Below are 25,389 nucleotides of genomic sequence, written 5' to 3' on the forward strand. Positions count from 1 at the left end.
AAATGTATAGTCATAATATTATAAAGTATTCAAAATAAGTCGTCGGGAATATATTCCTTAACAAATTTATGTAAAATATTTTATCCAATTTATAAAAACATATTTTTAATAATGCATTTTATACTTTTTCTTTCTCTCCCTTTCACAACCTACAGGGGGTTTGGCAAACAAGGTTTCCAATGTCAAGATGAGTTCAAAACATTTATTACAAAATTTTCTAACTCAATGACAGAGTGCCTTAAGCCCCACCTACTAAAATATAAACAACAAGAAAATAGAAACAAAACACGAAGAACAAATAAAGTTATACAAGTAAAGAAAAGTAGTTAGTGCCAGTATTAATATGAAAGCCCACCACTACAACTTTGCTACAACTATCACTGATAGTCTAAAGAACAATATAAGCTTAGTACGAGCAGACCCTATAATAGACATATGGTTACTGATTGTGCTTAGAAATACATATAGACACATATGTATATAGTGGTTACATTGTAACCTTCTAAACTACTCGTACATATTCACTTAGCTAGTTACATCAATTCCTTGTGCTAGTTTTAGTGCATGTCGCAGCAACAAGCTAACTGTACTTTTACAAACGCTTGCGGCACAACTTTTGTCCACATTTTAATATTGGCGAAGGACAGGACAGGAAGCAAGACAATATTTTGAAACTGTTTGAGCATCACACTAACTTTTTATGTCACATCACTATCATTCTTGTTCTCTTCTTCTTTTACAGTTTGTATGTGGTGCTCAAGCGCTGTCACGAATATGTAACGTTCATATGCCCCAGCAAGGATAAGGGAATCGATTCCGTAAGTTTTTCTAAAATGAAATATAAAAAAATAAATTTATAAATATAAATAATAATAAAAAATAAAATTTATAATTAATTGCACAAATATGAGAATATATAAATATATATACATATATTTGGCATAGGAACCGCTTTAAGCGATTATAGCCGAATCCACCAGAGCGCGCCACTCATTCCTCCGTTTTGCTTTTTGGCGCGTACTGGAAACACCAAGTGAAGCCAGGTCACTTTGCACTTGGTCTTTCCACCGGAGTGGAGGTCGTCCTCTTCCGCGGCTTCCTCCAGCGGGTACTGCATCGAATACTTTCAGAGCTGGAGTGTTTTCTTCCATCCGTACAACATGACCTAGCCAGCGTAGCCGCTGTCTTTTTATTCGCTGAACCATGTCAATATCGTCGTATAAATCGTACAGCTCATCGTTCCATCGTCTGCGGTATTCGCCGCTGCCAAGGTACAATCTTCTACAAGAGTGTACAGTTTGTTCTGCTTTTTCCAGACTAGATAAAGAAGCGAAGCGTATAGGTCTGGTGGTGAATGAGGATAAGCCGAAATATCTCCTGCCATCAAACAAACAGTCAGCGCACTCGTGTCTTGGCTCCCACATCACTCTTGACAGTCATACCTTTGAAGTCGTAGATAGTTTCGTCTACTTGGGAACCAGCGTTAACAACACTAACAATGTCAGCCTTGAAATCCAACGCAGAATCACTCTTGCCAACAGGTGTTACTTTGGACTGAATAGGCAATTGAAAAGTAAAGTCCTGATGTATGGCGCCGATGCGTGGACGATGACAACATCCGATAAGACGACTCTTGGGGTTTTCGAGAGAAAGGTTTTGCGTAAGATTTATGGTCCTCTGAACATTGGCAACGGCGAATACCGCAGACGATGGAACGATGAGCTGTACGATTTATACGACGGCATTGACATAGTTCAGCGAATAAAAAGACAGCGGCTACGCTGGCTAGGTCATGTTGTACGGATGGAAGAAAACACTCCAGCTCTGAAAGTATTCGATGCAGTACCCGCTGGAGGAAGCCGCGGAAGAGGACGACCTCCACTCCGGTGGAAAGACCAAGTGCAAAGTGACCTGGCTTCACTTGGTGTTTCCAGTACGCGCCAAAAAGCAAAAAGGAGGAATGAGTGGCGCGCTCTGGTGGATTCGGCTATAATCGCTTAAAGCGGTTCCTACGCCAACTATATATAAATATAAACTGACAATTTTACAACTATGAGTGTTTCCACTAAATATCTTCAATTCAATTCATAAAGCTATAGAATTGATAAGTATGATTTTGCTATATAAATGAAATGTCAAATATTTGTCAATGACTGTCAGTGAATTTGACGTAATAAAAAAGAAACTTCAGAATCGAACTATAAATTTAGATCTGTCTAAATAATGAGCGATTTTCATAATGTCAAATTTAATAGTCATTTAACTGACATTTTTCCAATTTTTATGACTTGTATTTCTATAGCATCAAGAAGTCTCCTTCATTTTTTGGATGTGATATGATTGATAAATAAAATTACATTTTGTGCTGTTACAAATTGATACATATATGAAATGACACATATTTAACCATCACTGTCAGTGAATTTGACGTAATGAAAACCGTACATAATATAGGAACTACTTCAATGAAAAATTAAATATTGACTGATTCAAAATAAAAATAAAATGTTTAGGAATTTGACTACAATAATGACAACAGTTGACAGGACTACTGCAAAGCCTTATAACATAACATAAACCTTTAAGAATTTCCTTTTCCAGTAGAGAAATTTACTACATTAAAATTCACAGACGGCAATTAATTACTATAATCGCTAAACGCATGCGTTTATCGTGTATAATAAACCATAACAACGGTTTACCGCATTTTCTAATTTGAATTAAAGACTTAAGTGGCATAAGTTAAGTGAGTTAAATGACTAAAGTCAAACACAATAAGACGAATTTGAACGAAAAATAGAAAAATAAAAGATTAAATAAATAGCCAGAAATATCATGAAAAACCCTTAAATCCAATAAAACTCACATCAAATATTTATGAATGGAAATTTCGTTGTTAATTTAAGGCGAACACAAGCACTCATTATTTGTTTTGTCTGTATGTATGTGAGGAGAAAATACGTAGCAAAAGAAAACAATAACTAATAAAATGACAGTTACCGAGACAAACAAACGTCGCATGCGAAGCATAAACATTTCAATTTGAATAGAAAAATAACAAACAAAATTACAGTAGAGCAACAATTTTAGTTGGTAGGCGGTCACAGAGAAAGCAAACAACTAATCAACTCGTAAAAAAAATTACAACTTACAAATAACTGTCGTGCCAACTGGCTAACGGTCTGTCTATTTTGCGCTTATTTTTATTTTAGACGATTTCCATGAATTTTTTATGAAACATTCCCCCCACTGGAGTGCACTTTATTAAGCGCAATTCACATGTTGTTTTTTTATATGAGCTCGCCATGGCGTATGAATAATCAAGGAAGGCGAAGTTGTTAAACCGGCTGATGGTGCTGTCATTTAATATGAGAATATTTCTGCTTTCCGCTTTTTATTATTGCCTTTATATTGACAAATGAACATATCAAAATTGCTTTGCCTAATGGCTGTAAATTGAGTTGATAGTCTAAATTGTGGCATTTAATTGCAGGAAGTTAAAGTCGAAATGAAGTAGTAAGTTCAAAAAGGTAAATATAAATGTTTTTTTGTAAATTTTATAATAAATATTTTCATTAAAATCACACCAAAATAAACGAAAAAAATATTAAATTATTCCAACTTTTAATTTCTCTGCGGCCAACATACTTACCACTCAAGCATAGTATCTCACCAGGAACAAAAAATTGCTAATACAACTAAATTGAAAATATCGAAAGCCTTCACTTCTTTTTATAAATAAATCTATTCTCGTCTATCTTTATATTCATTCATTTGAATTGACGAGCGTAATTACCTTTCACAACTACGAATTTTTCAATTAGGTGCAGCAAAGATAATAAAAACTAAAAGAAATTGAATTAAAGCTGTGTTGGAAAAATTGTAATCAATTGATAAGCTCTGAACTGTTATTTAAATAAAGTTGTAAAAGTCAAAACTTTGTTGGAAGCTTTATAGTGCTACTTATTTAACTCACTTTAATGGATTTTTTTGATTAGGAGAAAAGTTATTTGGAAATGAATATTTGAATTTAAAGTAATGATATGGAAATACGGAAGCTTATTTGAAAATGATTCTTACAAACATTCAATAAATTGTGTTCGTAATTGAAAATGCCAAGAAACGACTTTTCACAGTAAGTTGTGAGGAAAGTACGCGATAAGGTCACAGTCTCGTTGAATGAAAGAAGCGGGATGATAAAGCAGTTGTTATAACAACGTAGCCCACTAGAGGAGATGCATTTCTCAATAGAAGATTTGGCAACAATCTTCCGATGTCCTACCATTATTTGAACAGTGGAAATGGCAAAAGAGTACCCATAGAGAAGTTCCAGTGCTCAAGAAGCGAAGAAGGAAACACATTTATCAAAATCTGGGTATAGTTGGCAGTTTTTTCAATGCTTTTGTAAACCCAATACTATGGATCGACTAGTTCATTGATCTCCCAAACGGAAATAGATAATTTTGACTGATATTGAAATAGGATATTTGAGTTCAAGGACGCGTGATGCTTTCGATTACAAGTTGAACATACAGTTATCATTATTCTTTGTTTTCGAGTATCAAATTTGGTGTACTTGGAGAATTAATTGGATCTTCACTTGATCCATGATCTTTCATCTTTCAAACTCCGCCCATCTGTTGATATCGTCCTATCCAACCCTTACCAATGCCTTCAATCTTCGCAAGTGACCAAGTTTTTTAATGTTTCTGAAGAATCCGATGGCATTTATCATCATTAAAAGCTGATCAATTTATGTCATTAGTCACTGTTTTGCATAGTTAGACTCGAATATCAGCGCCTACTTTTAACAAAATGAAATATTTATTTTGCTTTATTTCACTACTCTACAATATGTAGCCAACCTCGTGCATCTATTATAAAACACAGACCAATCACCGAACCGTTATCAAAAGACTGATACTTTTTCTGACCCTGGATTATCTAACTCCTCATCAAATTCCAATGAAATATAATATTTTTGGCTTAAAAGTCGATCTTATTTTGGAAATTAATACAAGTTCTAAGCATCTCTGAAATCTGAGTTCATTAACTCTTATATTGCGCCCTTTCTGTCACAGAGTCGATGAACTAGAAAAAATAAATGTTTTTCTAATGCTCAAGGAATTTTTTGCATTATTTCATCAACCTTTGTCTAGAGCTTGTAATTCACATCAACAAAAAGATAAAAGAAGAATTGTAAGAAAAAAGTTTGAATGTGAAAAATAACTTCAGAAATACAACAATGCGAAAATCATTACAACAATAAAGGAAAAAACAACTTCAAAGGCAGCAACATAAGGTTGAAAAATTATACAAAATTAATATTAAGCAAGTTTATAAAAAATGAAGCAAGCATACATGTAGCACGACAAAACTTTTCCAATTCCTGCACAAAGTTAAAGAGAATCAAAAGCCAAAAGCATGTGTTCTATGCAAATACAAATCAACTTGCAAAGAACTGATGAAACAAAGCAACAGTGAAATTGCTCAATTAAATGCCATGTCCCCTTTGGGGCTAAATCAGTGGTCCGCAGCCGCTATGAAAATACAAAATACCAGCAACAAGTATTTTCGTATTTATAAGATACAAACAATAAAAGGTTTGCGCATAACTTCCCGAAAATCAACTCCAAGTGCAAACAAAATGACGCCACTCAACTCAGCTCAACATGCAGCACATGAAATTTGTGCCCCACTTAAAAGCCAAAGACTTGTGGCAACGCTGCGCAATAGCCGCAACAACGCCGCACTGGTGGCAGTCGAATAGCTTCCGGCTGGTGCAACAGCGCACCAGTGGCACAATGCCAAACAATGTATTACAGTTAATCGAGCCGACAACAGGAAGCGGGCGGAGGGAGAAACCTCGGCAACAGGCATTTAAATATACACGTAAGGGTGTGTGTGTGTATGCGTTTTGCCAAATCTGTCAGCTTGCTACTCTTCGGCCATTTTTCAAAAGTCAAGGCTTGAGGCGAATTTATGTGGGAGAGTTTGGCGCAGCTGTGCATACAAGGCGTTGGAGAAAATGTGGTTAAGGAAGGTGAATTAGATTGCAGAATTTTTTACTAGTATTTTTCTTCTCTGGAGTTAAATTTCAACACTTTGAGACTATGTATAAAAGAAGAACCCTATAAAAGGTAGGCGAGACTTGATCGGATTTCGCCTCTGAAACTGACACTGTAGTTCACTAGAGAGATCCAATCCAGTTCGATCACTAAAAACCGACTTCTGTTAACCAAGAGATCTTTCCACAAGTTGTCGTTCTGCCTAACCGGCATAAGAATAAATTCGGGTTGTTCATAAAAAAAAACTTGTAAAGACTTCTTGGAGATCGTTCAAGAATTTTTCTTCTCGCTTAACCCCAATCTTTAAGGTACCCACACTTTAATCACTCTAATAAATTAAAGCACACCTTGGTGTACCTTAGAACTCTACAAGATTTTCCGCGGCGGATAAAGTACCCCGAAGGCACGTTTTGCTCTAGATTATACATCTCAACAATAAATACCGGGGAAATCCTTTTGCAGATTAAAGAAAATCCAATGGATAGGGTCTAAGTATAGTTGTCATGCTCTACGAGCTGAATGGAATTTTTAGCGAGAGTTGTTGGTGTTGCTATAAACAGATCATCTAGTATTTTTGAAGAACGCCGCGAACTGACAGTTCTTGGCTGAATTATAGTTTCTATTTCTGATTTGTAAAATGAGCCGTCTTGAGAATTGCGCCTTAGCCATGTTCAAGAATTATGTAATCACTAATAAAACATCTTACTTATTTTAGCCAGTTGATGAGCAGACTCTGTAATCTGTAGAACGATAAATATGGAGAATTTGTTTCCTCACATCTTCTTCTTCTTCACAAAACAAAATTATAAGAACTAACAAAACATAATCCAAAATAAATTTGCACCGGAGATAATTTCTTTAAAACAACTGACATACATTCAGCAAACAAAAAATTATTGATTACTTTTCAATCTCTCTACGCTCCAGCGCACATTTATACTAAAAAATACTCGAAAACAAACTGTAGGATAAGCAATGCCAGCTTGTATTCTGTTAAAAATTCAACGCCCATTCATAAATATTTTCAATGGCACCTAATGTGCCTGACAAACACTTAAAAAACCCACACAAACACACGAACATGTTTGCGACAAAAACTTTTAGATTTACTTTGACTTTCGCCTTCTCCTAAGCCTCGGATTTTGCCTTGACGACGAGGACATGTGCGCCGCTGAAGATTAGTAGGCAATGAAGCACCCACTGTAGTTTTTCTATAAACCCAAAATTGAGCTCATCGCCATCGCACAATGCCTCCGTGTGGCAATGTCAATGCCAATGAGGTCAAAGGACAGTCAGGGCATGATTGTGTGATATACCATGTATGTATATGTGGAGCGACTTGATGTAAGGATATAAGAAATCGTTTGTATATAAAATACATATATATTTATATTAATATGTTATATATGGCATCCTGCAAGCATCGCAAACTATGTTTTGCTCCCTTCTTTTGTGCCACATTCTCTGACTGTCATTTAAAAGTTAGGCAACCGAGACCTCAGCTGTTTGGCCTTAATGACCTTTTTACGATTCCCATTTGTTTAAGCATATGTTTATATGTGTAAATGAATGTGCGTAACATGAAATTCTCTGTTCTACATGTGTTTGCTGCCATTTGTTGTTTTTTTTTTCTTTTATTTCTTTTGATTCCACAAATGTGAAAACAGTTGCAAACTTTGGCATTTTCCTATATCACAATATCTGTGGCGATCAGTTTTTCAGGCGGATTAACTATTGGCTCATGTTTTATTTAGGATATATGTATAATTACAATAGAAAAAATATATATCATTTGTAAAGGGTAGATATTATAAATAGATGAATTACTTAGCAAATTTTACGGAATTCAGTGTTAGAACATCCTTGCGAGACTTTTTCTAGAATAGCCGGTCTTATCTAGTTAGTAATGGGCTAGAGATCAAGATCTGATGTTTTTGGTATGCAAATCTGTAGCTTTTTCTACATGTAAGGGAGCCTGAAGAGTCTTTTTTATTAGCAAACCGATGTATTTACTCCGATATGCTAGTTTGACAACCATTCTTCTGACAACGAGATGTAACGACTTTCTGAATACCTATGCTATCCAATGAAATGGTTTCAGTATAATGTGTGAGTTTCATTGAATGAAATCAAATAATTTTGCATTTGTAAAGCAACTTTTTAGTGAAAAGCTAATATTTTTACTCAACAATAAAGTTTGTATAAAGTTGCACCACATCGTAGCCTCTAGCTTTTAAATATGCAGTAGATGTACATGCCATTAGTTTTTCACTAAGTTTGACAAAATCCAAAATGCGCATTTGATCATAATTTCTTATAAAAAATTAGTAAAACACATACGAAAACTTATTAAATATTTATTTCGAAATTTTTGAGATATCGTTTCGCTCTTTCAGCCATTTCTGGTATGCCAATGCTACCAACAAATACTAGCTTTAAGTAGCACAAACGCGTGTAGTGTTATTTTGTGCCCGAATGTATATACGCATGTGTGAGTGATTGTTTGGATGTGTGGCGTTATAAAAAGCGTGTAATGTTTTTGTCCAACAACTATTAATCAGCATTGTTCTTTAATTTTTGTTGCCACTTACTTTCTTCAAGTTACAACTGCTTTCTTCAAGTTATATTTTAGTAACTTTCTTTAAGAGCTTTCTTCTATACTGTTACTATTTTTCTATGTTACACCTTTTTTCAAACATTTTTTGTAATTTTTTCACTGTTTACAATAACACTTTTTTGTTTTTGTTACTGCAGTACCTAAGTATACTTCTTCCGTTCTCGCTTTTCACACTGTAACAGCTAGTGGCTTAGTACTTTATCTACAAAATTTTTTCAAGCTTTAATTTACAATTTCTTTCTATGCTGTGTTTTGTCTTTGGTCGATTCTGCCTTCTTGTAGGTCATTTGCTATTAAGATTTTTTGACTTAGTCTCTAGAATAATTAATTACCACAACCAACAATGCCTCTAGTTTAGTCTTAGCCTTCGGTTAATGGTTTATTTTGGAAGAATAGCAGTTGAATTTTTTTCAGCATGGAAGCAGGTAAGAAGTCTTAAGTACGTTACTATTCATAAATAGTTTGAGTGAAGTAAAACAACAAACGTATTTAAAACAGTGGGCAGCTCAGTTCCGGGTGAAGAAATATTCACAACAAATATAAAAAGCCATATGAATGTTCCATATGAATGTTTTCGATAGAACTACGGAACTGCATTAATCAAGAGCTACAAACTTTAATGTTTTTGAAAGATAGTCGTATGGTATAAAGTTACTTTTTAAATTGCGAGTGTATAAAAGTAAGTATTGGTTGAGGTTTTTGCTGGGAACTCCAATGAGGAAGTGTTTGTTATTTATTACATAGTCAATGCTTGAATTCATTAAATATTATTCATCAGAAAACTCTTCCTTACGCGGTTATAGCCGAGTCCAAAACAGCGCGCCACGCATCTCTCCTTCTGGCAGTTTGGCGCCAATTGGTTATTCCAAGCGAAGCCAGGTCCCTCTCCACCTGGTCCTTCCATCGGAGTGGAGGTCTCCCTCTTCCTCTGCTTCCACCAGCGGGTACTGCATCGAATACTTTCAGAGCTGGAGCACCTTCATCCATTCGAACAACATGTCCTAGCCAGCGTAGCCGCTGTGTTTTTATTCGCTGGACTATGTCTATGTCGTCGAATAACACATACAGCTCATCGTTCCATCGTCTGCGGTATTCGCCGTTGCCAATTCTTAAGGGACCATAAATCTTCCGCAAAACCTTTCTCTCGAAAACTCCTAGTGCCGTCTCATCGGATGTTGACATCGTCCACGCTTCTGAACCGTAAAGTAGGACGGGAATGATGAGAGACTTGTTGAGTTTGGTTTTTGTTCGTCGAGAGAGGACTTTACTTTTCAATTGCCTACTTAGTCCATAGTAGCACCTGATGGCAAGAGTGATTCTGCGTTGGATTTCCAGGCTGACATTGTTATTGCTGTTAATGCTGGTTCCCAGGTAGACGAAATTATCTACAACTTCAAAATTATGACTGTCAACAGTGACGTGGGAGCCAAGACGCGAATGCGCTGATTGTTTGTTTGACGACAGGAGATATTTCGTCTTGTCCTCGTTCACCACCAGACCCATACGCTTCGCTTCCTTATACAGTCTGGAGAAAGCAGAACTAACGGCGCGGGTGTTGTTTCCAATGATATCGATATCATCGGCGTACGCCAGTAGCTGTACACTCTTATAGAAGATTGTACCTTCTCTGTTTAGCTCTGCAGATTATTTTCTCCAGCAACAGGTTAAAGAAATCACACGAGAGTGAGTCACCTTGTCTGAAACCTCGTCTGGTATCGAACGGCTCGTAGAGGTCCTTCCCGATCCTGACGGAGCTTTTGGTGTTGCTCAACGTCAGCTTACACAGCCGTATTAGTTTTGCGGGGATACAAAATTCAGACATCGTGGCATAAAGGCAGCTCCTTTTCGTGCTGTCGAAAGCAGCTTTAAAGTCGACAAAGAGATGGTGTGTGTCGATCTATTTTCACGGGTCTTCTCCAAAATTTGGCGCATGGTGAATATCTGGTCCGTTGTTGATTTTCCAGGTCTAAAGCCACCCTGATAAGGTCCAATCAGTTTGTTGACGGTGGGCTTTAGTCTTTCACACAATACGCTCGACAGAACCTTATACGCGATGTTGAGGAGGCTTATCCCACGGTAATTGGCGCAAATTGTGGGGTCTCCCTTTTTGTGTATTGGGCAGAGTACACTGTGATTCCAATCGTCAGGCATGCTTTCTTCCGACCATATTCTGCAAAGAAGCTGATGCAAGCACCTTATCAGCTCTTCGCCGCCGTATTTGAATAGCTCGGCCGGTAATCCATCGGCACCCGCCGCCTTATTGTTCTCCAAGCGGGTAATTGCTATTCAAATTTCTTCACGGTCGGGCAATGGAACATCTGCTCCATCGTCGTCGATTGGGGAATCGGGTTCGCCATCTCCTGGTGTTGTACTTTCACTGCCATTCAGCAGGCTGGAGAAGTGTTCCCTCCACAAACTCAGTATACTCTGGTCATCAGTAACTAGATCACCTCTGGGGGTCCTACAGGAGTGTGCTCCGGTCTTGAAACCTTCTGTTAATCGCCTCATCTTTTCATAAAATTTTCGAGCATTACCCATGTCGGCCAGCTTTTCAAGCTTTTCATACTCACGCATTTCGGCCTCTTTCTTTTTACGTCTGCAAATGCGTCTCGCTTCCCTCTTCAGTTCTCGATATCTATCCCGAACGTGTTGTGGTCGATCGCAACGTTGCGAGGTAGGCAGTCTGTTTTCTCTCCACTGCGGAACGACAATTCTCATCGTACCAACTGGTTTTTTGGCGTTGCCGGAGACCAATTGTTTCGGCTGCAGCGGTATGCAATGAGTTTGAGATGCCGTTCCACAGCTCCCTTATATCGAGATGCTGATGAGTGCTCTCAGAGAGCAGGAGTGCAAGTCGAGTAGAAAATCGTTCGGCTGTCGGTTGTGATTGCAGCTTTTCGACGTCGAACCTTCCTTGTGTTTGTTGACGGGCGTTCTTTGCTGCACAGAGGCGAGTGCGTATCTTTGCTGCTACTAGATAATGGTCCGAGTCAATGTTTGGTCCTCGGAGCGTACGCACGTCTAAAACACTGGAGACATGTCTTCCGTCTATCACAACGTGATCGATTTGATTGCGCGTGTTTCGATCAGGGGACAGCCACGTTGCTTGATGAATTTTTTTATGCTGGAATCTGGTACTACAGACAACCATATTTCGGGCCCCAGCGAAGTCGATCAGCCTCAGGCCGTTTGGCGATGTTTCGTCATGGAGGCTGAATTTTCCGACTGTTGTGCCAAAGGCACCTTCTTTACCCACCCTGGCGTTAAAATCGCCAAGCACGATTTTGACATCGTGGCGGGGGCAGCGCTCATAGGTGCGTTCTAGGCGCTCATAGAAAGCATCTTTGGTCACATCGTCCTTCTCTTCCGTTGGGGCGTGGGCGCAAATCAGCGATATGTTGAAGAACCTCGCTTTGATGCGGATTGTGGCAAGACGTTCATCCACCGGGGTGAATGCCAGGACTCGGCGACGTAGTCTCTCTCCCACCACAAATCCAACACCAAATTTGCGCTCCTTTATATGGCCGCTGTAGTAGATGTCACAAGGACCCACCTTCTTCCGTCCTTGTCCCGTCCATCGCACTTCTTGGACGGCGGTGATGTCAGCCTTTAGTTGTATGAGGACATCAATCAGCTGGGCAGAGGCACCTTCCCAATTAAGAGTCCGGACATTCCAGGTGCATGCCCTCAAATCATGATCCTTAGTACGTTTGCAGGGGTCGTCATCAAAAGGGGGGTTTCTCATCCGAGGCTCGGTGTTTGTTTTCATTGGGGAGATTTTTTTTATGTGGTGGGTCCCAAGCCCTACGCACAACCGCACAAGCGGGCTTCGCCTTCTCACTTTAGCTCGCCTCCAAACGGATGTCTGTTAGCTACCCAGGGGATACTTGGTCTAAAACCGGAAGTCGTGAGCTGCTTGAGTCATATTCACAAGAATCGTTCCTGGCCACTCCCAAGTGAATGGCAATCAGAAACTTTCCTCACTTGCGTGAACTTCTACATATGACCCCATCCCCCACTGGTATAAAAATTTATAAACTTAAATGTCGTAATACCAACCGGATACAATATTAAAATTAATGCAAATAATTACAAAATAAAACAAAAAAAATTTAATGACATGTAATTCGAAAATTGGTATTAGTAAAAATCGTTAAACTGATATAAATATATTTTGAAAGTCTTGTACATAACTAAATAAAATTAATACAACTTAAAATATATTAAAATATGAACTTTTAAAGGGTTATATGTACATTTAAAAACTGGTATAAATCTTGGTATAACTAGTATAAACTTATTATGCATTCAAATATTTACCAGAATTGTACTCAAAACACTATTTATTAATTAAAGACGTCAAAAATAACGTTTACATATTATTACTGGTAATTCAAAAACTGGTATAATTATTCAAAAGACAAATTTTGATGCTTCTAAAAAAGGAATATATTTTACATCTATTTTTTCCGTGGACATTAATTTAATTAAGTAATAAAGTTTTGTACTAGTGCTGGTAAACACAGCACATAGGAAACGGTATCAGTTGCTAATAATAACTCATATTTTTCACCGATAATGTTTTTCTTTGCTGACTTTCCTTTATTCGCTGGAATTTCTTTATCCCCAACTACTGCCACTTACACTGAACATCAAATAATGCATCATATTTTTATACTCTCGCAACAAAAGTTGCTAAAGAGAGTATTATAGTTTTGTTCACATAACGGTTGTTTGTAACACCTAAAACTAAAAGAGTTAGATATAGAGTCACACATACCAAAGTGATCAGGGTGACGAGTAGATTTGAAATCCGGATGTCTGTCCGTCCGTCCGTCTGTCCGTCTGTGCAAGCTGTAACTTGAGTAAAAATTAAGATATCTTGATGAAACTTGGCACAAATATTCCTTGGCACCATAAGAATATCAAGTTCGAAAATGGGCAGAATCGGACCATTGCCACGCCACAAAATGGCGAAAGAAAAAAACACATAAAGTGTCATAACTAAGCCATAAATAAAGTTATGACAGTAAACTTTGGAATAAAGGATCGCACTAGGAGGGGGCATATTTGGTTGTAATTTTTTTGGGGAAGTGGGCGTGGCCCCGCCCACAAATCGGTTATTTGCATTTAACTCGCAAACTAATAATGCTATATAAACAAAACTTTCTGCAGTCGGTTCTCTTACACACCCCACTACACACCATTAAAATAGTTGAAATCGGATAATAACGACGCCCACCTCCCATACAAAGGTTAGGTTGAAAATTACTAAAAGTGGGTTAACTAACTAACGAAAAACGTCAGAAACACCAAATTTTACATAAGAAATGGCAGAAGGGTGCTGTATTCAGATTTTTTACAAAATGGAAAATGGGCGTGACATCGATCACTTATGGGTCGAAAACCATATCTCAGGAACTACTCGACCGATTCGAATGAAATTCGGTATATAATATTTTCTTGACACCCTGATAACACGGAAAATCGGACGAAATCGGTTTACAACCACTACTACTTTCCTTATAACTCAATTTTGAAATCCATCTTCTTCCTTCACTTTATAATGTAAACATAAGGAACCAATGAAGATAACGGAATAAAACTTTACACAATTAGTGCATATCATCTCTGGCTTCACTTGTGAAAAAATTGTCGAAAACGGACCATAACTTTTCAACGCCCCAGATATCGAACATGTTGAACTCAGCGCCTAAGGATAAATTTTAACCGAAAATATGGGCAAATCCCTCAGATATCTCAATTTAATTCAGAGGAAATTGTTTTCTTCTAATAGTGTGTCTCTGTTCCAAAAATTATTAAAATCGGGTCATAACATTTCCATATACCTCATTGTAGGTTTTTCAAAAGTATCTTCTCCTAGCTCCCATATACCTAATTATAGGTTTTTCAAATATACGGTGAGCTTAATTCCGCATATATGTATTGGTTAAATTTCTTCAATAAATTGCGAGAGTACAAAATGTTCGGTTGCACCCGAACTTAACCTTTCCTTACTTGTTATGACTATTTTTGAGTGTCAGTCTGTGTTTACAAGTCATCTGCATAGTCACGTGAAAAGCCATTCGTTTGATGGATTCTACGCAGCTACACGACATTGTCCATTATGTGCACGCTATTTAACAACTATTTACGATGATCCGCTGCAACTTTTGCAAAAATAGCTTTGCAGCTTTTGTGAAATTTAAATTTTTTTCATTTCGCTCCCCCTGTAATGTGGCATATTTATACTCTCGCAACAAAAGTTGCTAAAGAGAGTATTATAGTTTTGTTCACATAACGGTTGTTTGTGTCACCAAGAAATAAAAGAGTTAGATATGGGGTTATATAAATATAAATGATCAGGATGACGAGTGGAGTTAAAATCCGGATGTCTGTCCGTCCGACCGTCCGTGCAAGCGATAACTTGAGTAAAAATTAAGATATCTTAATGAAACTTGGAACACATGTTCCTTGGAACCGTGAGAGGATTGCTTTATGGACAAAATCGGTCAACTGCCACGCCCACAAAATGGCGAAAACCAAAAACACATAAAGTATCATAACTAAGCCATAAATAAAGTTATGACAGTAATCTTTGGAATAAAGGATCGCACTAGGAAGGGGCAAATTTGGATGTATTTTTTTTTGGGGAAGTGGGCGTGGCCCCGCCCCAAATCGGTTATTTATATATATCTCGCAAACCAATGACGCTATATAAACCAAACTTTCTGCAGTCGATTCTCTTACGTATCCCACCGCACACCATGAAAATAGTTGAAATCGGATAATAACCACGCCCACCACGTTTACTTTACAATATATAAAGTAAGCACTAGTGAAGATATCGGTGCAGAACTTTGCAAAAATACTAATGGTTTCCAACTTTCAATTGACTTTATACAATATATATGACGAATATGTGGGTCAAATTGTGTATTATATAATATTAATTAAGTTAAATAAATAAATTGCGAAAGTATAAAATGTTCGGTTACACCCGAACTTAGCCCTTCCTTACTTGTTGTACATTACTTTTATTACTTTTATATACACATTCACTTTCACTTGGCGCACAGTTTAGTGCAGATAGAGTTTAGTTAATTTTATGGCAGCTACAAGTTGGTTACAAAAGGTTTTTTTCATTTAATGTTTTATGCTAAACACACAAATTCTGATTTGAATATAATTTTTAATATACGCACACCTTTTTCGCTATTTTTCCACCGCTACTTGGCTTTTACGCTAACAACAAACAAACAGCATGTGACATGAATGTGCATGCCCGCTGCAAGGAGAATGTTCCGAGCTTATGCGGTTGCGATCACATCGAACGCTGTGGGCACATCAATTTGGAATTAAATGTGAAGGAGAATTTGCTGACAGTGCAAAGTAAGTTGAGTGAATTGGAGTTTATTTTTAAACTTCATTTTCAATGAAATGATTTTATTTTCATTATTATTCTGTTTTCAACTTATTTGTAAAAAATGTCCCCTCTTTAATATGTTAAAAACTTAGTACTCACCTTTTTAAGTGATTTTCAATAATATATGCACTTCATTTGATATTTATATATTTGTGTTAATACATACATTTATATTAAATTTTAAATAATTCCACTTCATGTTGTTAAGATTAAACTCATTCCAGATGAGCATGAAAAGTCAAAGAAGAAGACGCGCACCATCAAAGCATGTCTGAATCCCATTTGGAATGAGACCATCAAATAGTGAGTAATTATTAATACCGTAGTAAGCATAGTAAGTGATGAATAAAAGTTTGTTTTGTTTCTATGGAAGGTCTTTTGTGCAATGAGAAAGCTTCAAAGCAAAATCTCTAAAAAAGTGTTTAAACTATGACTAGGCTTACTAGCTTAGTACGAAAGCTACTTCATTCAATTTGAAAGCTTGATTTGTAAAAGCTAAAAAAAGTTGTCAAATGATGCTATAATTTGCAAAGCTTGCTTTGTAAGTGTGACAAAAACTAAAATTTTTCAGATTTGAAAGCTTTCTAAAAGAAAAAAAAATAACAATATAATGAAATATTTTTTTAAATGTGCTCATTGAGGCTTATTTTATTTTCAGAGCTACTAACGACTTCTAAAACCACATATTCTTACTTACAGTTGCAAGCTCTTTAAAAGCTTGTATTTATTCAATGACTATGTGGTAGTTTGATTTCCAACACATATGTATTTTAAAATGCCGTAAATAGAAAAGCATATTCGCACATGGTTTTGAATTAAAAAAGCCCTTTGAATGCTTATATGTTAAAGGTACTCATGGTGGCTTATTTTACTTCTAAAAATTCAATTGAATAAGGTGCAGTTAACGACTTAAAAAGTATCTACCCTTACTTAGAGTTGAAAGTTCTTAAAAGCTTTTCCAGGGCCAAATGGTAGTTCGATTTCCATTCCATATGTTTTTTAAAATCCCTTAAAAGCATTCCCTCTATGTATTCTCAAAGAAGAAGAATTAAATCATACACTTTGGATCTCCAATAAAAATAAACCCCAGCTTTTTGGGGCAACTGTTTGATAATATAATTTGAAAACTTTATCTTCTTTTAGTCATCTTAAGCCAGAAGACAAAGATCGGCGTGTACTTATCGAGGTCTGGGTTTGGGATCGTACATCGCGCAATGATTTTATGGGCGCTTTATCCTTTGGCATATCCGATGTTATTAGGAAGAGTACTTTTATAAGGTTAAGAAAGCCATAGAGCTAGGCTTAAAAGAGAGAGCAATAAACTACAAATCACATCTTTATTCTAAAACTTAAACACAGATGAGACTCTTAAACTACTATATTGTAATCTTCATTTTCGAACTTGAATCTTCTAGGTTCGACTTAGTTTGTTTAAGAAACTTTACTCATTTTGACAAATTGTTGATACATTCTGAAATCTTTCAATGACTCTTTCAAATTTTCCAGAATCCCGCGGATGGCTGGTTTAAATTGCTCACACAAGAGGAGGGTGAATACTACAATGTGCCATGCGCTGATGCCACACAGTGATACAAATGCGCAGACACAATCCAAAAAGGATATGATACGTGCCACAGATTTCAATTTCATAAAAGTGCTGGGCAAAGGTTCATTCGGCAAGGTGAGTGTGCTGAAGTGAGGAGTTGGAGCAGTAAAATTATTGGAGAAAAGCAATTGTCATGTTATTGATAGCTTAAGTTTGTTTGAATACAAATTTAAAGAGTGCTTATATTTGTAGATTTGAAGAAATTTTTATTGATTCATTTTTCTACTTAAAAAGTTATAAGATATTCCTGAAAAATCATAAAACTTCTCCATTTTTTCATCACTGTTTTTTTTTTCGCTTCTCAACCTGTTACAGGTCATGTTGGCCGAACGCAAGGGCACCGAAGATCTCTGCGCCATTAAAATACTCAAAAAGGATGTCATTATACAAGACGATGATGTCGAGTGTACAATGATTGAGAAACGTGTTTTGGCTTTGGGCGAGAAGCCACCATTCTTAGTGCAGCTGCACTTATGCTTCCAAACACTGGAAGCATGGCATCTTTGTCATGGAATATGTCAATGGTGGCGATTTAATATTTCAAATACAACAATTCGGCAAATTCAAGGAGCCGGTAGCGGTGTAAGTATAACAAAGAAGAAAAAAACCAACCATTCGATTGTATTGACTAACCTCTGGCGCAAGTGACTTTTATGCCGTTGATTGACCTCTGGGAAGTGGCCAATCTCAGCAGCGTATAATTTACATTGGTTTCTTTTCACAATATCACTTTAAAACTTTCACTTTTTTTCATTTTACTACTTTATTTTCTTTACAAACATACCTTTTAAATTTTTTCTTCGATGTCTCATTTTGCCTACTTTTATTACCTTCTACGCAGCCGAAATCGCCGCTGGGCTCTTCTTCCTACACAGTAAAGGCATTTTGTATCGTGATTTGACATTGGACAATGTTCTTCTGGATGCCGATGGTCATGTTAAAATTGCTGACTTTGGCATGTGTAAGGAGGATATTATTAGTGATAAGACAACAAAGACATTTTGCGGCACACCCGACTACATAGCACCCGAGGTGAGTAAAAGGATACGCAAGGCAGTCATTGAAAAATAAACTATTTTATATTTGTGCTGTTATTGTCGTAAGTAGTTGCTAAAATAAATGGGGGGATGGCGTCATATGTAGAAGTTCACGCAAGTGAGGAAAGTTTCTGATTGCCATTCACTTAAGAGTGGCCAGGAACGATTCTTTTGCATATGACTCAAGCAGCTCACGACTTCCGGTTTTAGACCAAGTATCCCCTGGGTAGCTACAGACATCCGTTTGGAGGCGAGCTAAAATGAGAAGGCGAAGCCCGCTTCTGCGGTTGTGCGTAGGGCTTGGGACCCACCACATAAAAAAATCTCCCCAATGAAAACAAACACAGAGCCTCGGATGAGACACCGCCCTTTTGATGACGACCCCTGCAAACGTTTTACGGATAATGATTTAAGGGCATGCACCTGGAATGTCCGGACCCTTAACTCGGAAGGTGCCTCTGCCCAGCTGGTTGATGTCCTCATAAAACTAAAGGCTGACATCACCGCCGTCCAAGAAGTGCGATGGACGGGACAAGGACGGAAGAAGGTGGGTCCATGTGACATCTACTACAGCGGCCATATAAAGGAGCGCAAATTTGGTGTTGGATTTGTGGTGGGAGAGAGACTACGTCGCCGAGTCCTGGCACTCACCCCGATGGATGAACGTCTTGCCACAATCCGCATCAAAGCGAGGTTCTTCAACATATCGCTGATTTGCGCCCAAGGCCCAACGGAAGAGAAGGACGATGTGACCAAAGATGCTTTCTATGAGCGCCTAGAATGCACCTATGACCCCGCCACGATGTCAAAATCGTGCTTGGCGATTTTAACGCCAAGGTGGGTAAAGAAGGTGTCTTTGGCACAACAGTCGGAAAATTCAGCCTCCATGACGAAACATCGCCAAACGGCCTGAGGCTGATCGACTTCGCTGGGGCCCGAAATATGGTTGTCTGTAGTACCGGATTCCAGCATAAAAAATTCATCAAGCAACGTGGCTGTCCCCTGATCGAAACACGCGCAATCAAATCGATCACGTTGTGATAGACGGAAGACATGTCTCCAGTGTTTTAGACGTGCGTACGCTCCGAGGACCAAACATTGACTCGGACCATTATCTAGTAGCAGCAAAGATACGCACTCGCCTCTGTGCAGCAAAGAACGCCCGTCAACAAACACAAGGAAGGTTCGACGTCGAAAAGCTGCAATCACAACCGACAGCCGAACGATTTTCTACTCGACTTGCACTCCTGCTCTCTGAGAGCACTCATCAGCATCTCGATATAAGGGAGCTGTGGAACGGCATCTCAAACTCATTGCATACCGCTGCAGCCGAAACAATTGGTCTCTGGCAACGCCAAAAAACCAGTTGGTACGATGAGAATTGTCGTTCTGCAGTGGAGAGAAAACAGACTGCCTACCTCGCAACGTTGCGATCGACCACAACACGTTCGGGGTGGGATAGATATCGAGAACTGAAGAGGGAAGCGAGACGCATTTGCAGACGTAAAAAGAAAGAGGCCGAAATGCGTGAGTGTGAAAAGCTTGAAAAGCTGGCCGACATGGGTAATGCTCGAAAATTTTATGAAAAGATGAGGCGATAAACAGAAGGTTTCAAGACCGGAGCATTATCATGTAGGGACCGAGAAGGTAATCTGGTAACGGATGTCCAGAGCACACTGGGATTATGGAGGGAACACTTCTCCGACCTGCTCAATGGCAGTGAGAGTACAACACCAGGAGATGGCGAACCCGATTCCCCAATCGATGACGATGGAATAGATGTTCCATTACCCGACCATGAAGAAATTCGAATAGCAATTACCCGCTTGAAGAACAACAAAGCGGCGGGGGCCGATGGATTACCGGCCGAGCTATTCAAATACGGCGGCGAAGAACTGATAAGGTGCATGCATCAGCTTCTTTGTAGAATATGGTCGGAAGAAAGCATGCCTGACGATTGGAATCACAGTGTACTCTGCCCAATACACAAAAAGGGAGACCCCACAATTTGCGCCAATTACCGTGGGATAAGCCTCCTCAACATCGCGTATAAGGTTCTGTCGAGCGTATTGTGTGAAAGACTAAAGCCCACCGTCAACAAACTGATTGGACCTTATCAGTGTGGCTTTAGACCTGGAAAATCGACAACTGACCAGATATTCACCATGCGCCAAATTTTGGAGAAGACCCGTGAAAATAGATCGACACACACCATCTCTTTGTCGATTTTAAAGCTGCCTTCGATAGCACGAAAAGGAGCTGCCTTTATGCCGCGATGTCTGAATTTGGTATCCCTGCAAAACTAATACGGCTATGTAAGCTGACGTTGAGCAACACCAAAAGCTCCGTCAGGATCGGGAAGGACCTCTCCGAGCCGTTCGATACCAAACGAGGCTTCAGACAGGGTGACTCACTATCGTGCGACTTCTTCAATCTATTGCTGGAAAAAATAATACGAGCTGCAGAGCTAAATAGAGAGGGTACAATCTTCTACAAGAGTGTACAGCTCCTGGCATATGCCGATGATATTGATATCATCGGAAGCAACAACCACGCCGTTTGTTCTGCGTTTTTCAGACTAGATAAAGAAGCGAAGCGTATGGATGGTGGTGAATGAGGACAAGACGAAATATCTCCTGTCATCAAACAAACAGTCAGCGCACTCGCGTCTTGGCTCCCACGTCACTGTTGACAGTCATAACTTTGAAGTTGTAGATAATTTCGTTTATCTGGGAACCAGCATTAACAACACCAACAATGTCAGCCTTGAAATCCAACGCAGAATCACTCTTGCCAACAGGTGCTAATTTGGACTGAGTAGGCAATTGAAAAGTAAAGTCCTCTCTCGAGAGAAAGGTTTTGCGCAAGATTTATGGTCCTCTAAACATTGGCAACGGCGAATACCGCAGACGATGGAACGATGAACTGTACGAGCTATACGACGACATTGACATAGTTCAGCGAATAAAAAGACAGCGGCTACGCTCGCTAGGTCATGTTGTACGGATGGAAGAAAACACTCCAGATCTGAAAGTATTCGATGCAGTACCCGCTGGAGGAAGCCGCGGAAGAGGACGACCTCCACTCCGGTGAAAAGACCAAGTGCAAAGTGACCTGGCTTCACTTGGTGTTTCCAGTTGGCGCCAAAAAGCAAAAAGGAGGAATGAGTGGCGCGCTCTGGTGGATTCGGCTATAATCGCTTAAAGTGGTTCCTACGCCAAATATATATATATACAATTTCGATTCATTTCAAAGATAAACACTATTTTCGTTTAAGTGGCTGCGAGCCTTTGTTTCTGTCTGCCGACACTAATTAGTTCCGATTCAAGTTGATATGTGTGTGGCTGTGCGCGTTTTGAGGCTTGGCTGCGTTATAGGGCAGTCCAATTTTTTGTTTATTTATATGAGCAGCAATTTAGATTGCGATTCTAGACTAATTGAGCAATAATGTCGGCGGCGGTCGGCAAGCAATGTTGTATAATAACTTGCAGTTAAGTAGAAGCTTTCATTAATATTTGTATTTCAGAACTCTTAATCCTTATCTTAAATACGTGAGAAATATTGGATAATTCGTAATTCGTTGGATAATAGTAAAAGCTTATTTAAGCTTCCACATATATTGCCTCAAATTTATGCAGATTTATCTTAACTACGTTTAAAATATTGAGGTTTACATAACATTTTATACAATAGTGAAAGTTTTCACTCTACTGTTTAAATTTATAAAGAATTTGAATTCTCTATTTTAACAACACCTAAAATATTGAATAATTTGTCTAATAATACTAAAAGCTTAAAAGACTTTTTAAAACATTCACATATACTGTCACAAATATATGTAAAACTCTTAAGCTATATCTTAAATACGCTTAAAATATTCGATAATTCGTAATATGTCGCTAATAGTAAAAGCTTTAAAAACCATCTTAGAGCTTATCCAATCCGAAAAGTAATTTTCAATAGATAGGGTTCATATTTTGATTTCTCAAGTCGGCCTTGACCTTCAGATAAAAATTTTAGGCAGTACCTAACACAACTAGTTTAAACAAATTTTTCAAATCCCTTATTACTAATTGTCCACCATTATCATCTCCGACCAATCTTTACTTCAAATTCCCTAAACAGAACATTCTATATCAACCTTACGGCAAATCGGTCGATTGGTGGGCATATGGTGTTCTACTCTACGAAATGCTCGTCGGTTAGCCACCGTTCGATGGTGAGGATGGAAGGATGCTGCCATTACCGATCACAATGTCTCCTATCCGAAGAGTTTAAGCAAGGAGGCCAAAGAGGCGTGCAAAGGGGTAAGTAAATGGCAGAAAATACCGTTATTTAAAAATAATTACGCTTCTGAACTTATGTCGAGCTTTATTGGATTTATTTTTACTGCGTTTTACTGTTTTACTGCACCACAGAAGCTTAAAGCTTAAAGCCTTAAGCTATGATTGTTCTATTGTTGATATTTACATTTTTGTTTTGTTTTGTTTACTGTCGCTTTGGCTGGACTCCATTAATTATTCACACATTTGTTGTTGGGCATAAATTATTTTTAAATGCTTGCCGGACGATAGTGGAATAAGTTATAAGCGCCAATTGTGTACATGGCATCCTTTTTGCATAAAATTTTAATGGCCTTTCCAGTGGTAAATAACTGTAGTCAATGGATTTTAGTTTTATGCTGAAAATGTGAAAGTTTTAAAGCATATTGTTGCGGAATATGTTAGTGAATTTGCTTATTTTGGCAGCAGAATATATTGTGTATTTATTTTTGTTCTATAAAATAGTTTTGTTGAGCTTTTGTGATTTATTATAATATTTTATAATTTGAATCGTAGTACGGCTTCAGTTTAGATGGGATAAGTTTTGTTTATGGAAAATAAATTTTGCAGAAATTGTGATGCTTCATAAATTTAACAGAAAAGTATTACGAAAATAGTAAAAAAGCTTTTCTGAAAGCTCTCGAGCTACAGCTACCCATATATGTTTTACGAAGTGGGAAAGGTTTTTTCCATTTCTAAGGATTGAAATATGTCCTGTCAGGATCATAAAGTTACGAAATAGTATATAAGTTTGAATCTGGCTGAAGGAGGTTATTGAATTTTATTAAACAATTTTTTCATATCATAAATGTTATCTTGCTATAGTCCACCAGTATGCAGTCATTGCTAGATTATACTTTTCTGTGGTCTCCAACTTCATTATGACCGAAAGCTGAACCCGCCAATAGTAAAATGAAAAAATCTTCCGCTTTTTAACAAACAAGACTCAGCTTTAATCTACTCACATGACATTTCTGTATTAATCTTTGAACCAATTTCCTGTCTCTTCTCCTTCCAGTTCCTCACCAAGCAACCAAACAAGCGGCTCGGTTGTGGGGCCACCGGCGAGGCGGATGTGCGTATACATCCATTCTTTCGTCGCATCGATTGGGAGAAAATTGAGAATCGTGAAGTGCAGCCGTCATTTAAGCCGAGAATCGTAAGTGAAATCAAAAATAAAATGGAAAAATATTTTGAAAAAATTAATTAATTTTTTTGACTATTTCTGTTTTCTCACTACGTTTTGTGAAATCAATATGCAAATACCTTAAACTACGCACACACAGAAATATCGCAAAGATGTCTCAAATTTCGATAAGCAATTCACTTCGGAGAAAACGGATCTGATACCAATGGATAAAGTATTTATGATGAATTTGGATTAAACGGAATTTGTGGGCTTCTCCTACGTGAATCCGGGCTATGCGGTGCCCGTTTAAATCGGCTGATACGCCACACCAGCAAACACATACTCGCCCACATACTTGAAGACATTGCGTTCGTGTGACGAGTGTGGGAAACGAAGGCAAATAGCAACGGAAGCGAAATAGACCTAGTTGGTATAAAGTTTATGCGCGGATATTATATTGTTTTATCGGATGTTAAATATTTTGATCTCACTGCACTGGTGCTTTCATACCATGGTAAGTGGAATCTGATTGTTTGTTAAGAATTTGAGGTTAAGCTCTTTTGTTTTTCCAGGCTACTTATTCTTCGTTATGGAATACTGTAAGAGCGGTTTATTATGAATCACCGCTTAACTTCAGATCGTTAACTATGAATCGTATAACCATACGGTCGATTGGTGGTCATATGGTGTTTTGATTTATGAAAAGTTGGCAAAACAAAATCACTTCGAGGCTGAAGATGAGGAGATCACACTCAAAAATATCAAAGAAAGACGTCTTTTCGAAGCATTTTTCTCAGGAAGCTATGGATGTCATAACCAACGTAAATATTTTTTATTAAAATATACTCATAAAGCTCGTTCGCAGCATTCGTTTTCATTTGACAGTTCCTCGCTAAGAAGACAAATAATCGTTAGGGTGCCGGACGCTATGCACAGTCTGCGGTTACCACACATCCATTCTTGACGAATTTTGTTTGGGTGAAAGCGGAAGTTAGGGAAGTGGAGCTGCCTATTGGGCCTTCGAGCTCTCAATTAGTACAAATATTCGTTTATTTAGAAACATCACAAGGACACCTCGAATTTTGATAATACTTCTCTCACCGAGAAAACTGACCTAACACCAACTGACAAGTTGTTTATGACGAACTTGGATGAGAATTACTTTATATGTTTCTCGTATATGA

General features: G+C 38.0%; 1 pseudogene; it reads left to right on the forward strand.

Moving 5' to 3' along the window:
• Positions 1–25,389, forward strand: LOC105219762 (protein kinase C, brain isozyme-like; annotated as a pseudogene).

Source organism: Zeugodacus cucurbitae, chromosome 6 (assembly GCF_028554725.1).
Source record: "Zeugodacus cucurbitae isolate PBARC_wt_2022May chromosome 6, idZeuCucr1.2, whole genome shotgun sequence".
Classification (NCBI taxonomy): Eukaryota; Metazoa; Arthropoda; class Insecta; order Diptera; family Tephritidae; genus Zeugodacus; species Zeugodacus cucurbitae.